This window comes from Eriocheir sinensis, chromosome 26 (genome assembly GCF_024679095.1).
Source record: "Eriocheir sinensis breed Jianghai 21 chromosome 26, ASM2467909v1, whole genome shotgun sequence".
Lineage (NCBI taxonomy): Eukaryota > Metazoa > Arthropoda > Malacostraca > Decapoda > Varunidae > Eriocheir > Eriocheir sinensis.
Genome location: NC_066534.1, coordinates 14,238,624 through 14,253,297, shown reverse-complemented (window position 1 = coordinate 14,253,297; position 14,674 = coordinate 14,238,624). Strand labels below are relative to the sequence as shown.

Below are 14,674 nucleotides of genomic sequence, written 5' to 3'. Positions count from 1 at the left end.
ATATATTTGATGTATTTCTGTCTGGTAGGAGTTGTCGTTCATGCCATTTGGAACAAGAATGGAATAGTTCCCACCTTAAGTACTTCAGTGTAACACTGTTGACACATTAAAAGCAATCCTGGCCACTACTTCTTCGTCTTAAACATTTGCTAAGGCAGAAATACAAAGCCTTGATGGCTGTTTGATGTTTCACTTAGGTTTTCAGGACAACTTAGTCTGGCCCATAGGGTGTGTGTTTTTCTGAACTCCTATTTAAACTCTCTCTCTCTCTCTCTCTCTCTCTCTCTCTCTCTCTACCATACACTCTGCCGCTCTCCTCCCTAGTCTCCACCGCATGGATGCTGAGCGCGCTCAGTGTATCCTTCCAACATGATGACCACTTCCGTTTCCTTCACCTGAGGTATCGCCGACACGGACTCATGGTCCGCAGACATAATATTGTGACAGACTGGCTTCGACTGGGATACATACCGCTGTGGCAGCTCTCCAAGGCGGGGGACGTACCCCACCACTCACCCTGTAAGCTGTGTGAACGTCCCAACGCCAACAGCCTCCACCACTACTGCCTCGAGTGTCCTTCAGTGAGAGACTTGTTGCCCCGGGACCAGGACTTGTTACATGTCTGTCAGTTCCTCTTAGCTGACAATAATTTAGACACTGTCTTAGTGCAACACCCACACTTTGATGGGTGCTGAAATTTGCCTTAGAATGTTAATGTTTCATTCCAATCTAAAAGTACAGCTTCACTGGACATGAGCGTGTCCTGCGTGTCACGAGTATTTTGTATACTGTACGGAGAATAATATCTGTACTAGGCTTGTCGCTTTATAAGCGTAATAAATTTATAAAAAACAATCTCTCTCTCTCTCTCTCTCCTGAGACACGCCAGTCCTCGTCGACAGACCGACTCGGTCGGCTAGATTTCGATAGAGTCGGTCTGTCGGTACCCTGCTACGGGCCCGTGCTCCCCCGCGCAGGGAGAGACAAGGGCCCGTTCCCCTAGTGATACTAGGAGTAAATCTTTAACATCATCTCTCTCTCCAGGGTTGCCAGACGTGTGAGCTAAAAAATGGACAGACTCATCCCGAAAAAAGGACAGAAAAGGACAAACATATATATTAATTTCCTTTTGCCTATTTTTTTTGTGCTTTATTGTTTTCTCATGTAGTTCAAATGTAGATTTCCGCATGTTTGACAGAGTGCACTTGCACCACTTACAGTAACAAGCATTGTCCATCCAAGTAAGCCATTTATATTCTTCTTCCCACTCCTTTTTATAATGTCTCCCTTCATTGTAAGTGTTTTTCCACTTCCCCATTGTGGTAATTTACGATAGTAATATTCTGTAACAATCAAGAACGAACATTAATGATCTGAAGAACCGCAAGTTTAAGAAAAAGTAATAAAATAGAAAAAAAATCGTAATTAGAAAAATAATCATTCACTGATATCAAAATTGTAACAAATATTTCACAAAAACTGATTTCACAATTAGTATGGTATCCTGGTCGGCGGTTACTACACTTACAATGATAATTTTAGCCCTTCTACTTTGAGTGTGAGACAGAGACTGAAGTGTTGGCACGGCCCAGGCGGGACAGAGACTGACCGTCACTGACGTATTGGTGGCGCGGCCCAGGCCCCAGGCCGCCAGGCGGGTGTGAAAGTGACGCGTCCTGGACGTGTACTGACCGGTGATACACCCGTCAGTACACGTACCTGCAACATTATTATGTGATTTGTTTCTGAATAATCCTTATTGGAATTTATATTTATGAACCCAGCATGGATTTTAGAAATAGGACAGAAAAGGACAGTTTTAAGGTTGTCCTTTTTTCATGAAAACTTGCGGACAGTTGGATCTCAAATAGGACAGACTGTCCTTAAAAGGACAGACCTAGCAACCCTGTCTCTCTCTCTCTCTCTCTCTCTCTCATTGCGAATTTATGATTTCGCAACATACAGGTATGGCCAAAATCTCAGACACCGACTCACCTGCGACGTGCAAGGCCTATTCTCGCAAGAAATACTTTAAATAACTCTTCCCATAAGCCTAAAGGTACAATATTTTAAGGTATACAGACTATACGTACTTATGTTTGGAGGGGTTTCAGTTAAGGTCGACTGAGGGGTCAGCGTCTTGTAAGCCAGCCAGTAGTAAAATAGTGTTAATGTTGACGGCCACGTCGTTTGCTCGCGTTCGACAGCAGACTGTTTTAGGCTGAGGTGTTGCCGTACGGAGGCGTCTCACAGCTGACTGACCGTAGGCAGCTCAGTGCCCTTATTTTACTGGACATTCCAGAATATTCTTCACATGGTTCGATGCATGTTCCAATAACAAATGCTAATTTCATTAAGTTATTTTACTTAATGGCGTTCCCCCTACTACAACTACTACTACTACTACTACTACTACTACTACTACTACTACTACTTTTAATATATATATATATATATATATATATATATATATATATATATATATATATATATATATATATATATATATATATATATAATCAGTTTCCATGGTGGAGGCTGGATAAGGGCAGATCACAAAAGTCTACATCACGCTGCCCCAGCAGAGAATGACTCATGGAAATCCGTTTCAATTAATTGAAGGAAGCTATGACGCAGGGGAGTGGTCCCCATAAGACTGACTCATAGAGTGAATGATTGACTGACTGACTGAATGCGTGATTAAGTAGTTTTTGTATGGCAGTGAAACAACTCATGTCATACAGCGCCGGACGATCTTAAAAAAAATATATAAAAATAAGATTGTCCGGCGCCATATGACCAGAGCGTTTCAGCGCCACGCAATCACTCACTCACTCAGATGGGGAGGGGATGGCTCCAAGAGTCCTCTTCACCACATCCTCTCCGATTACACACGGGAGAGTCGGCGCCGTAATCACTTCGTTTCCTTGTCATTCCTTTAATTTAGCATCGTACCCACAGGGCCAACCGGACCCCCTCGGCGCCAATAAAAATAATACTAATTAATATGATCGATACAACTCAACCTATGCGTGAAGAGCGCCATGTGATATCATAACATAGCACATAAAATTTCAAACATGCTTTTTCAAGGCCATTTATATTAAATTAACACTTTATAAATATTAAACGAGACATCTGTAAAAATAAAATATATTAAACCAAAATCGAAACAAGGCCCAGGAACTAACGTCACAGATAAACTAATTGTGAATATCATCACTCTACAGGTTCCTTGTTTCCTCCATTACTTTTTTTTTTTCGTTTTCTGTGTGAGAGTGGCAGGCCCTTCCACGGCCGCAAATGGCTCAGTTGCCGGCCCGCCGCGCCCCGCCTTTACCGGTAATGGCGCTCGCTGTTCTTTCCAATATTACCTTTTCGCCAAAACTGCCTCTTGAATATTCATAAAATCGACACCAATTAGACGCCTTGCCGAATAAAAGCTGCGCCAAGCCTAGCCATGTTGAGCTGAGGGTGAGCCGGGCAGCGGGCGTGCTGGCTGACTCGGTGGTGTTGTGTCTCTTGGTTGGTCGTGTATAGGTGTCGTGTTTTTTTGCCGCAGACACCGAATCAAACTTTTCTCATAAATTTACAAGGGTTTATATTTTGACCTGTTATTTTACTTTCTTTCCGTAACACCGTCATTCAAAACACTGAATAAAGGGTATAAAAATAGAATATTCGTAGAGGTTCCTCAATAAAAACCTGTCTCTGAACGTGAGGGTAATGTGCGTGCTTCATACACCACTGCATTGCTTAGCCTCCGTGTGTTCATGTCTGTCTGTCACCCTTACGACTGATGTGTGTGTGTGTGTGTGTGTGTGTGTGTGTGTGTGTGTGTGTGTGTGTGTGTGTGTATTATTATTATTATTATTATTATTATTATTATTAGTAGTAGTAGTAGTAGTAGTAGTAGTAGTAGTTTAACTCAAATATCAATATCATTTATTGCGTATCATTATTATTACCGATGCCAATACTAACAGTATCCCTACTTCAATGATAATATATATATATATATATATATATATATATATATATATATATATATATATATATATATATATATATATATATATATATATATAACGCTTGACAATAAAGTCCACAGTCAATTCGAATATAACTGGAGAAGGAATGTTGTCGACGGCAGCTGGAGAGCCCTTCTCGTTATTCTTCCTCTCGGCTTAAACTTACAACTCAAATACTGAATACATAATGGGAAAGTTTAGGAACCTTGTAAGGGAATTTAGATATATTACGTATCACCATATATTACACCCGGAGCTGAGTTTAGGACTGTTGTAAGTGCGTGTCACTCTTGTCTGGTGCCGAGTGAAATGGTAGCTGATTTACATCGCTGTCTCTGAAGCAGCAGTAGAATTTATTTTGTTGTCATGTCATTAGTCTTATTATCCCTCTCGGCGCGACGCTCCCCACGTAACGTCTATTCATTTTGTCAGGTTCTTGGGTGCAATATTTCTATGCTTCCCCATTCCCCCCCCCCCCCCCACACACAGAGCGTCGTCCTATTCCCTGTCGCTCCCTCAAGAACACTTCATATGATGTATTTCACCCCAGTAGCTGCCGGGAGAAAGATGCGTAATGTAATGAATTGTACAACTAGCGTCACCGAGGAGCTACACGTCAAATAACACTACACAGCTGCTGCCTCTGTCCCCTCGCCAGGCTCTCACTTACACCCAAGTGCTCCCACACCAAGAATCGTTATTGCGTCAGAATAAATAAATAAATATATATATATATATCTATATATATATATATATATATATATATATATATATATATATATATATATATATATATATATATATATATGACTTAAAATATTTTTTGTCATAAAAATCGTTATTTCATTGTTACTATTTTCCTTTAACTTGTGACACGAGACATTACCATGGGAAAAAATAAATATTTTTGCATGTATTTTCCACTTGAAATGAGCAGTTTATACCCCTCCCTCATCTCAATACACATATCAGCATTTTGAATAACAAATTAGCAAAATTACCCCTGGAAAACATTTGTCTAGTGTGCAGCGAGTGCTTCCGCCCAGAAAGTGGCGAATTCACGCCTCCGCTTTTGACACGCATCAGCGACTAACCCTGTCGAGGGCCATTGGATTACCGAGAATCACCTGAACATCACCAGCAATGCAGCATGTTGTCCGTCAGCCCAAGCTTCCCTTGCAAGTACGAACAAGGGACAGGGACAGGACGTCAAAGTGTTCCCCCGCCCAGACACCCGGGGAAGGAAAACTGGCACGGGGCGGGCTTCAACAAGGCAGCCTAACAGCACTGCGGGTCTCACGGGGAAATAAAGGAATGAGATTTTTTCTAAATTTGTTTTTACGTCTTGACTGTTTACCTTGTCTCTGGAAAATATCACTTCGTTTTTCCAATGGAATTTGTTTGCACACCTGCAAAGCCAGGACGTGTGTGTGTGTGTGTGTGTGTGTGTGTGTGTGTGTGTGTGTGTGTGTGTGTGTGTGTGTGTGTGTGTGTGTGTGTGTGTGTGTGTGTGTGTGTGTGCGCTTCGGTGTACATGGCTGGGTGGGTGAGTGCGTTTAAAAGATTGTTTTATGTATTTGAATAATGAATCTTTCTCCTTTCATTGTGATATATCCTCCGTCCTTACCGCTCTAAACGTTCTGTTACTCTCCAGCCAACGTTTCCGTGAATGTCTTTCCCCTTTCCCTTCTACCCTCTCGCTTCCCTAATGCTTCCACATTTCACTTCCCTCCCTGCCTGGCTGCCAGCCTCCAATGTATTTGCTTTTCTTCTTCCCTCCAGCTCCCTTCCTTCAGGAACACGTAATCCAGAGGGTTGAGCACAAGTATATAAATGACTCAGGACAACTCGGGAAATATCTAAATGATAATGAGTTTAGGGGACACAGTCAAACACCAAACAAATTAACTAAAGGTGATTGCAAAGAAGGTCTGTGTATGGAATTCCAGTACCAAATTCTCTCTCTCTCTCTCTCTCTCTCTCTCTATATATATATATATATATATATATATATATATGTATGTATGTATGTATATATGTATATATGTATATATGTATGTGTGTATGTGTGTGTGTGTGTGTGTGTGTGTGTGTGTGTGTGTGTGTGTGTGAGAGAGAGAGAGAGAGAGAGAGAGAGAGAGAGAGAGAGAGAGAGAGAGAGAGAGAGAGAGAGAGAGAGAGAGAGAGAGAGATTTTTTCAGACCACACAGACTATAGTGTTAAATGCGTATTCAACAGATTTACTTTATATCTCTGTTGCAGCTTTCCTCCGAGACGATGCCGTTTATGACTAACGCGACAAGTGACACAACGTAAATGTATGGCAACGCGTGTAATGGACATGCGTGGGTGAAAATGGTGAGGAAGAGGAAAAAGACAAGGGGCCAGTTTTACAGTCCAATACAGCAAGTTCGTGAGCTTCAACCAAACACAAAATACCACGAAAATTCCTTGTAGCTTTGGTGTTTGGCGTTGATATAAAAAAGGAGGAGGGATTTTAAGATACCAGACAGGAAATTTCTTTATCTATCTAGTATTGAGCAGAAATAACGGATCATTGTGGTGAATCTACCTTGGTTTGGGCGCTTACAATGACTCTGTGCTGGACTGTCGAATTGGCAAGAGGTCACGGATGGTGAAGATATCGAGCGGGGACCTGAAAGCCGAACGGTGCTCCTGATGCACCCAAACTTTCGGGCGATCCTTAAATTGTTTTTCATGGGAGCCCGGCCCATTCTGAACCACACGCGGAAAACTTTATGGACTTCCCGAAACTTAATCAAAGTGAGAAGATGAATCCTCACGGCGGGGCTGGTGGAATGCAGGTTCGGGAGAAAGGAACTCAGAATCAAGGAGTGACTGACGCCCCGCTTTTTGGCCCTCAAAGGTTCGAGAAATCCAGTCTGAGAGGATAAAGGTTTGTTATCTCTCTCTCCGCGTGATTCCAGCTCTATCTGCAAAGCTCCTATTGTTTCCTTGTATAAAAAGCGGCGGCAATGGCAGCGTTGTGGGAGAGGCATGGATATACGCTGTCATGGGCTACAAAACACTTCCACCCGCTTAAATTATAATAGACATTAAGTTCTGCATCCTCGCTGTTGCTGTTGCTGTTGCTGCGTTGGACGGTGATAGTGATGACGATGTCGTGACGATATATACGATGACAACTAGAACGATGACGATGATGACGATGATAATAAACTCTTAAAAGCCGTCATGTTCCAGTGATGACTGAGCTGCTCTCTCTCTCTCTCTCTCTCTCTCTCTCTCTCTCTCTCTCTCTTGTTCACGATGCATTAAAAAAATATATCACACATGGTGAATACATAGTGAAAATTACTTGAATGTTACCTCGATGATAATATTATATATTCCATTCAGCATGTCCATGATTTTGTTCGAGTTATCTCTAAATTAACCTTTTCTTTCTTAATCTGTCTTAAGTGATGAAATACCTGCGTGGAAACACTTAACGTGTGAAAAGGAGGTAACAAACATGATCGGACGTTCAGGAACAAAAGGCTACGAGCTTTTTACTTTATATTCCGAAGCACAACGGAGACCTGTCAGTCCTACGTATATACAAATTGTGTGAGTTTTATTGTCACAGCAACGGAACTTCACCTTTAACAACACCCCCGTCGATTACTTTTTACCTGTCCCTCTTCTCCCTTTCTCTCTGCTAAATAATGCTGTCAAGGACTGTTTGCATTCCATCACTCTTCCTGGTCTCCCTCGCGCCGAGAGTGAGCGGCTGCCAGTACCGGCGGGCCAATCACTGCACGCTATTAAGCCTTCCCGCGGGCTGGCTCATCCCTTCGATAGATAAGCAAATGAAGGGGTTAAGTCTGCCCTTCACGCTCCTATAATGACACTGCAGATCAATGCGTGTTTTTGGCCTTTTCGGTTCTCCGTCCAATGTTTATTTATCCTTTTTTGCCCCTTGATTTGGCTGCTACTATTTTTTCACATATATCCGAGTTTCTCTTTTATATTCTGCACTCTTGATTTTAAAATTGTTGTATTTTTCTTTTATTTGTAGTTTCTATTCCTCTATTTTGGCTTCAAACTGCCTTTTTCCATGTTTATATAATGTTTCATTTATCTGTGGATGAATGCTGTTAAAACTACTGACATTCATATTGCCAAGTAAAATAAGAACACAAATGTTATGTGTTGGTTTCATTTAAGACTAAAAATTATATGACGCCTAATTTAAAACGATAATTTTTGGCTCCTTCTGGTGGCAATGCAAAGTGCTGAGGTGCCCGAGGCTGTGTGTGTGTGTGTGTGTGTGTGTGTGTGTGTGTGTGTGTGTGTGTGTGTAAGGGGTATAAGAAACGGCTACATTAAAAAGTCCTACGAAATCTTCCGAGTCTTTTTTCCCGAACATTACACTGCAAGCCATCGCAAAATACTTTAAGGCCTCGTAGCGGCACCCTTAAGGCCGTAAAACTCCCGCTAAGTGTACCCAATAACCCGGCTTACGATCAGAATAAAATAAATCCTCCGCCAATTTTTCCGGCGCCCTTCGCTCTCCTCTCATAAAGATATAAACAGCCGCTCGGTTTGTATGCCGGCGCTTCGCTGCCCCATTCACATTAATCTTCCTGGGTAGCGGCGGTAAGACGGCGGCTCGGAGCGCTGCGGCCCTCCCGGAACACCGACGGGAAATAACACTGCGGCCGGAGCGTCATCCTCCCTCAGACTTTCCGTGCGGCACCCAGCGAGCCATCACCAGGAGTTAGGGGATCGGTCCTCTAGATTCCAAGGGCCATATTCCACATAGTCAAGAGTGGTGCTCGTAACTGCTGTTGTTTGTGTTGATATTTTCGCACCGCCTGCTAAAGATCTAAATCGTATATAATGTACGTGAATATATATCTGGAACGGGAAAGATGAGAACCGCCAGAATCTAAGAACTATCATGGTATCAATCTCTTCATTGTGGCGGTTAGTCAAGATACTTACCCTTCCCCGTACCTAAGCCGCACAAGTGTCCGATCCATACAGTTTTGAGGGTGGTGAGAACTGGGGTTGTGTTTCCTTTCGTGGACAAGGCTACATGGTAAACTTCCACGCACTCTTTGTTATCATGTTCCATCACCTCAAATCCCCACTGATCATCTGAGCGGATCTTTTAAACCGTCAAGAATAGTGACATGGCTTTCTCCGGGCGATTTTCCCAGGCAGTATTGATTTTATTTTAGGCGATTGATTTAGAGAGCTTTGAGGCACACTGGGGTATTGTTACGCTGCGAGATCCCGACAATAATTTGCACATGACTAAAAACTGATCCCTAATCCTAAGGTGATGGTGCGGCGAATTGTAGGGGTGGTGTGTACAGCTCCTCTCCTTGTATATGTGTTTCGATTCAGTTCCAAAATTTTCATGGAATGGGTGTTGAATAAAAGCATTAACCATGACCACTGAAAAGTACAGGACCACTTGCTTTACAATGCTGTTGATATTAATTCATGCGAAGCTGCTGCGGCCCTCTTATTGTCTGGGAGGTCGTAGTTACCTCAGGATGAACTAAACCTACAAGAAAATAAACACATTACAGCATTGACATCTGCTGTCTTTTATGACTCGCCAAACAAAAGAGAAGATGGCGCCACTATAAACACTTGCCTGCGCCATGACGGGCTGGGGCCGAACACCATCCAGGCTCCTCAAGCAAGCCTACCGGCGCTATAGGCGTAGACGTAAAAAAAAAAAAAAAAAAAAAAAATGCAAGTTGAAGGTGTTTTTTCATTATAATGTTCTGTTTAAAAGACAAAGTCATATTAATGATTTAGTTTCAGGGCATCATGCTTTTCTCATGTATACAGGAATATTATGCGGTCTCCTTTGCATATATATATATATATATATATATATATATATATATATATATATATATATATATATATATATATATATATATATATATATATATATATATATATATATATATATATATATATATATATATATATATATATATATATATATATATATATATATATATATATATATATATATATATATATATATATATATATATATATATATATATATAATAAAAATATTACTTTCCAATATATAAGAATATGAAAAAAATGAAAAGTCTCTCTCTCTCTCTCTCTCTCTCTCAAAGAACACCAAGGAACCTCTCAGTAAAGTCATGACAAGGCTTTCCACTTCGCCCGTATAATTTAATAACAATACTTTCCTCTGGTCTTCCCTGTAGTGCACCATTTCCCTCCCTTTATCGCTTCGCTTTTTACGCTCGTTCCTCTCCCTTCGCCCTCTTCCTCTTCTCCGCTCCAGTCCTGCCAGTGTTAGGCTTTGTCACAAACTTATGCAAATCCAGAGGCAAAACAAAGGTGTGGAGATGATCAATTCAGTCTTAGCTTGGCTCCATAGCGTCCGCCTGCCTAAGATTATAAACCAACCCTGCCCGCCCCACTCAGAGCCTCTATCGCCTCCCACCAGAGGGATGGATATTCTGACTTGCTGAATGGCCGCATTGTCAAGCAGGACTACCTTCACATTTCAATAACATTTTGTGATTGGGAATTCATTGTGTTTAATCAAGATAACAGTGATTATACAATGTTATGGTTTTCACAGGATTATCTTTTCTTGACTCACGACTTGGACGATGCCATTCTCCAAGACGTCGCCTCTCCCACGCGGACACTAATCAGTTTCCAGGACCTTTTCATGCACTCAAGAGTTCAAAGCACAGCAACAAAATGTGTGTGTGTGTGTGTGTGTGTGTGTGTACGCGCGTGCATGTCTTATATATTATCAATAGCCTATAATGAGCTTTTTTCAGAGGTAGTTCGAAATCAAATCTGCTGATCAAACTAATGACAAATGGTGCACTTATGTCAGTCATTCGTAATCTACACTCCTTCCACAATGCATGGAGGGTCAGGCATGGAGCACAGGATAAATACTTTGGCGTCCCATTTGTCTCTCACTTCCCGTGGTCATTCCTCATCAACAGCCTCTCCCTCACTCCACAATCAATACCGTGGGCGAGACGCGTCCCTTCCCCTCACAGGCCAGCACAGGTGTATCCCTAGCGGTGAAGGGCGCCGAGCAGAACAGGAGGAGCTTTAATACGAGAGGAAGGAGATCAGGCGCTTCAGTGTATGCAGCGGAACCGACTGAAGATGCAATGAAACAAGTATAATGAAAGATTCCATGTGCTGGCGTTCATCACCTTTAAGATTTATACGGTTTTCTTGGTGCCATGTACACGAAATTAGTGGAATGTTGCCGCTTGTTTAGGACGTCTGAGGGCCGGGAAATAGTGTCACGAGCGATGCAACGTAAGTGTGGCTCCGTGACAGTTTCTCGCACCCGCCTCCACGTAACGAATAGGGCGATGTTTTCTTCGTTGTCCTGTTATTTGTATATTAAATTATCTGGCAGCCTGTTATCACAAAAAACGGATAAACACACACACACACACACACACACACACACACACACACACACACACACACACTTCTTTTTCTTTCTCTTCGGAGTTTGCTCATTCACCGCCTTGGATCAATGACTCGCTGCTTCCTCCGCGTGCTGAAAATGGTTTTCCCTTAATAGGTGCCTGAATGGATGTCTTTTATTTACTCGACAAGAGTGAGTGAGTGTGTGTGTGTGTGTGTGTGTGTGTGTGTGTGTGTGTGTGTGTGTGTGTGTGTGTGTGTGTGTGTGTGTGTTAGCTGTGTGACTTCGTTCCTTCCTCACCGTCACTGGCACCATGCACCTAATCATAAAAGTCACACTTGTATCACACAGCTGGATGTACACACAAAATATATTTCAGCAATTTCACCAATGTTCAGTTTTCAATATTTAAATAAAACTTCGAGGCTTTGGCTAAATTAATGTTTTCGCTTCACCAGCAGTAATTTATTACATTCAGTTCAATTTATTTTTCGTAACTTTGTACTCACTGATTTTCGCTCCTCTATTTTACTATTTCATAATCATTAACTTAAAGGTAAGATAGAGGTGGGTTTATACGCTATAGCTGAGCGTGGCTGCGGTGCTCACCTCCGAACCGCTGGCCCTTGGTAGGTAAGATCCATAAGAACCAGTTACCCCGGGGCACGGGTCAATGAGAAATCCGTGATTGCCACAATTTGCCTTCCCCAGGTACCATTTATCGACCAGCCCGAAATGGAGGATGGACAGCTGGGTGAGCTGCACAACTACTGCCTGAGCCGAGACTCGAACCCGGGCCCCCGAAGTCGTAGCCAGGCACGCTGACCACTGGTCCACGAAGGAGCATTATTTCACATTAGCGTCCATATCATATGAAAAAAAAAAAACGAATATACTCGGCACCATAATAAAAAGTTAAGCGCAGTTCGAGCATCCTTCTCAATTTAACCCCGAGCTTTTCTACAAGAAGCTGCGTCACAGCCATCGTCTCGGCAAACCTTTGTGGCTCCACGATCGTGAAATTACTTGCCAACTCAATTGTTATTCAGTTTGTTGTACTGTTGGTTCCCTTTTCTTTCTACGCCTTCCACAAAAGAGTCTGTACACAGTAACATGAAGTCCAGGGAAGTGGTGTACGGCGAGAGACATCTTAACAGGTCCATCTAAAGTTGATAATGTTTACGCACGATGTTTGTAGACGCCACGAAAGGAGCGCGGGGATGCACTTCTGCGTAGGGAAGAGGGCGATAATGTTTCCGTCATTTTTCAACTGTATGCCTTTTTTTTTTGTTCGTTTGTCTGTCCATTACCAAAAAAACTAAAAAACGGTTTGACATAGTAATCAAACACATATGAGAACATCTTAAGAGTGAATATTTCAAATTAATAAACTTTTGCAAGGATTCCTAAAACGGATGCTACAGAACGCTTAACTTCTGGCCTTGCCATTATTTATGAAGGAGGTAAGAGGAACTTCATGTCCTCAGTGTCTCGAAAAATCAGTTTCTCCACCTGATAATTTGACACAACCTTCCAGACATCTGTCCCCAATTCTTCGATCAAACTCTGCTGTACAGATTCTTTTGCAATAAACATTTTCGGTCCATCCTCAACTTAAAATCTGAATTGGAAACTTTATTACTCTTTTCTTGCTAAATCAGCTTCCTCGAGATTAGGCATTCAGTATGGTCTCCACCGGTTCTTTTCTCCTTGCTAGTTGCCAATTATATACGAGCGCCTTGTCCGCCCTCGTATGGAGTATGAATCTCATGTGTGTGTGTTGAGGGGGGGGAGGGGGGGGGGGGGCTTCACACGCACACGGCCCTTTTAGACAGAGAAAAAGCTCTTCGCCTCATCAGCTCCCCTCCTCGCTCTCCATCTTCTATAGATATTTCCTTTATAACTGCTTTCATAAACTTGCTGACCCTCACACTGCTTTGCTGCACACGACTCTCTATTCTAGTTCATCCCTCTGCTGTCCAAATTCCTAATACAATAGTTAACCAATATATCAATTTCATTATCTCTTTGACTGGCAAATTCTGAACAGCTTTCCGTTCTCTGTATTCCCTCCTCTTTACGATTTTAACGCGGGCAAGGAGGCACTATATCAAAACACCTCTACAACTTTTTTTTCTGCCTATTCTTTTCGCAGATGTGCATAATTTATTTTTAATCTTTTTATCAAACCCTTGAAATGTTTCCTTTGGTATAAAAATATATATGATAAGTTCTGCCTCCTCTTTACGACTTAAACGCGGGCAAGGAGGGACTATATCAAAACACCTCGACAACTTTTTTTTCTGCCTATCCTTTTCGCAAATGTGCATAAATTTTTTTTTTTAATCTTTTCATCAAACCCTTGAAATGTCTCCTTTAGTATAAAAATATATATGATAAGTTCTGCCTCCTCTTTACGACTTAAACGCGGGCAAGGAGGCACTATATCAAAACACCTCTACAACTTTTTTTTTCTGCCTATCCTTTTCGCAAATGTGCATAAATTTTTTTTTAATCTTTTCATCAGACCCTTGAAATGTCTCCTTTAGTATAAAAATATATATGATAAGTTCTCCCGACTGATAAAAGGAAGCAAAGTAATCGCCAAGTTTCTCCAGTGGGTTCATCCCTGAGCACGGTAACAGCTATCATACGCGAGGTGTTTTGATGGCCAAGTATAAAAAAGACAAGTAGCACTCTCTGTATCCAAATTATCAATGCGAAGATACAAAGATATACTAAGATATATATTGAAATCAGAGACACAGTGGGTGAGACACTGCATGTGATCCCTCGTTAAGGAAAAAGGTGAGGGGCGAGTGACGAAGGAGGTGATGGTGGAAACTTGGGTGTTGGCAGAGGGCGTCGCGAGGCATTACGGTGATCAATGGGAGGGTGATCGCCGAGGCTTATGGGGCGTCCTGGAAGGTTATGGTGATGGCCGAGAGGGTGCCGGGAAATATTGGGATGTTACTGTTACTTTTGGCGAGCCTTGGAAGGATGTGTGTATGATTGAGCGCCTCACGAGGACACACTAATGCAATTGATCTTTTTTTTTAGATCCCTGACAAAAAAAATCATCATCATCATCATCTTTATTACCATTAACTACAGCAGCAGCCTGTATCCTTCCACTGCAGGATACCTTTACATGAATCTCAGTAGTAGTAGTAGTAGTAGTAGTAGTAGTAGTAGT

At 42.0% G+C, this 14,674-nt stretch overlaps 1 long non-coding RNA gene across 1 annotated transcript in view; it reads right to left on the bottom strand.

The window, feature by feature from the left end:
• The window catches only part of LOC127003799 (uncharacterized), a 36,251-nt gene extending 33,987 nt beyond the window's left edge, over positions 1–2,264 (bottom strand). The window contains exon 1 of the long non-coding RNA XR_007757405.1: positions 2,094–2,264. This is a non-coding gene — a long non-coding RNA (uncharacterized LOC127003799). The remainder of the gene's footprint in view (positions 1–2,093) is intronic.
• Between the last annotated feature and the right edge of the window lie 12,410 nt (positions 2,265–14,674).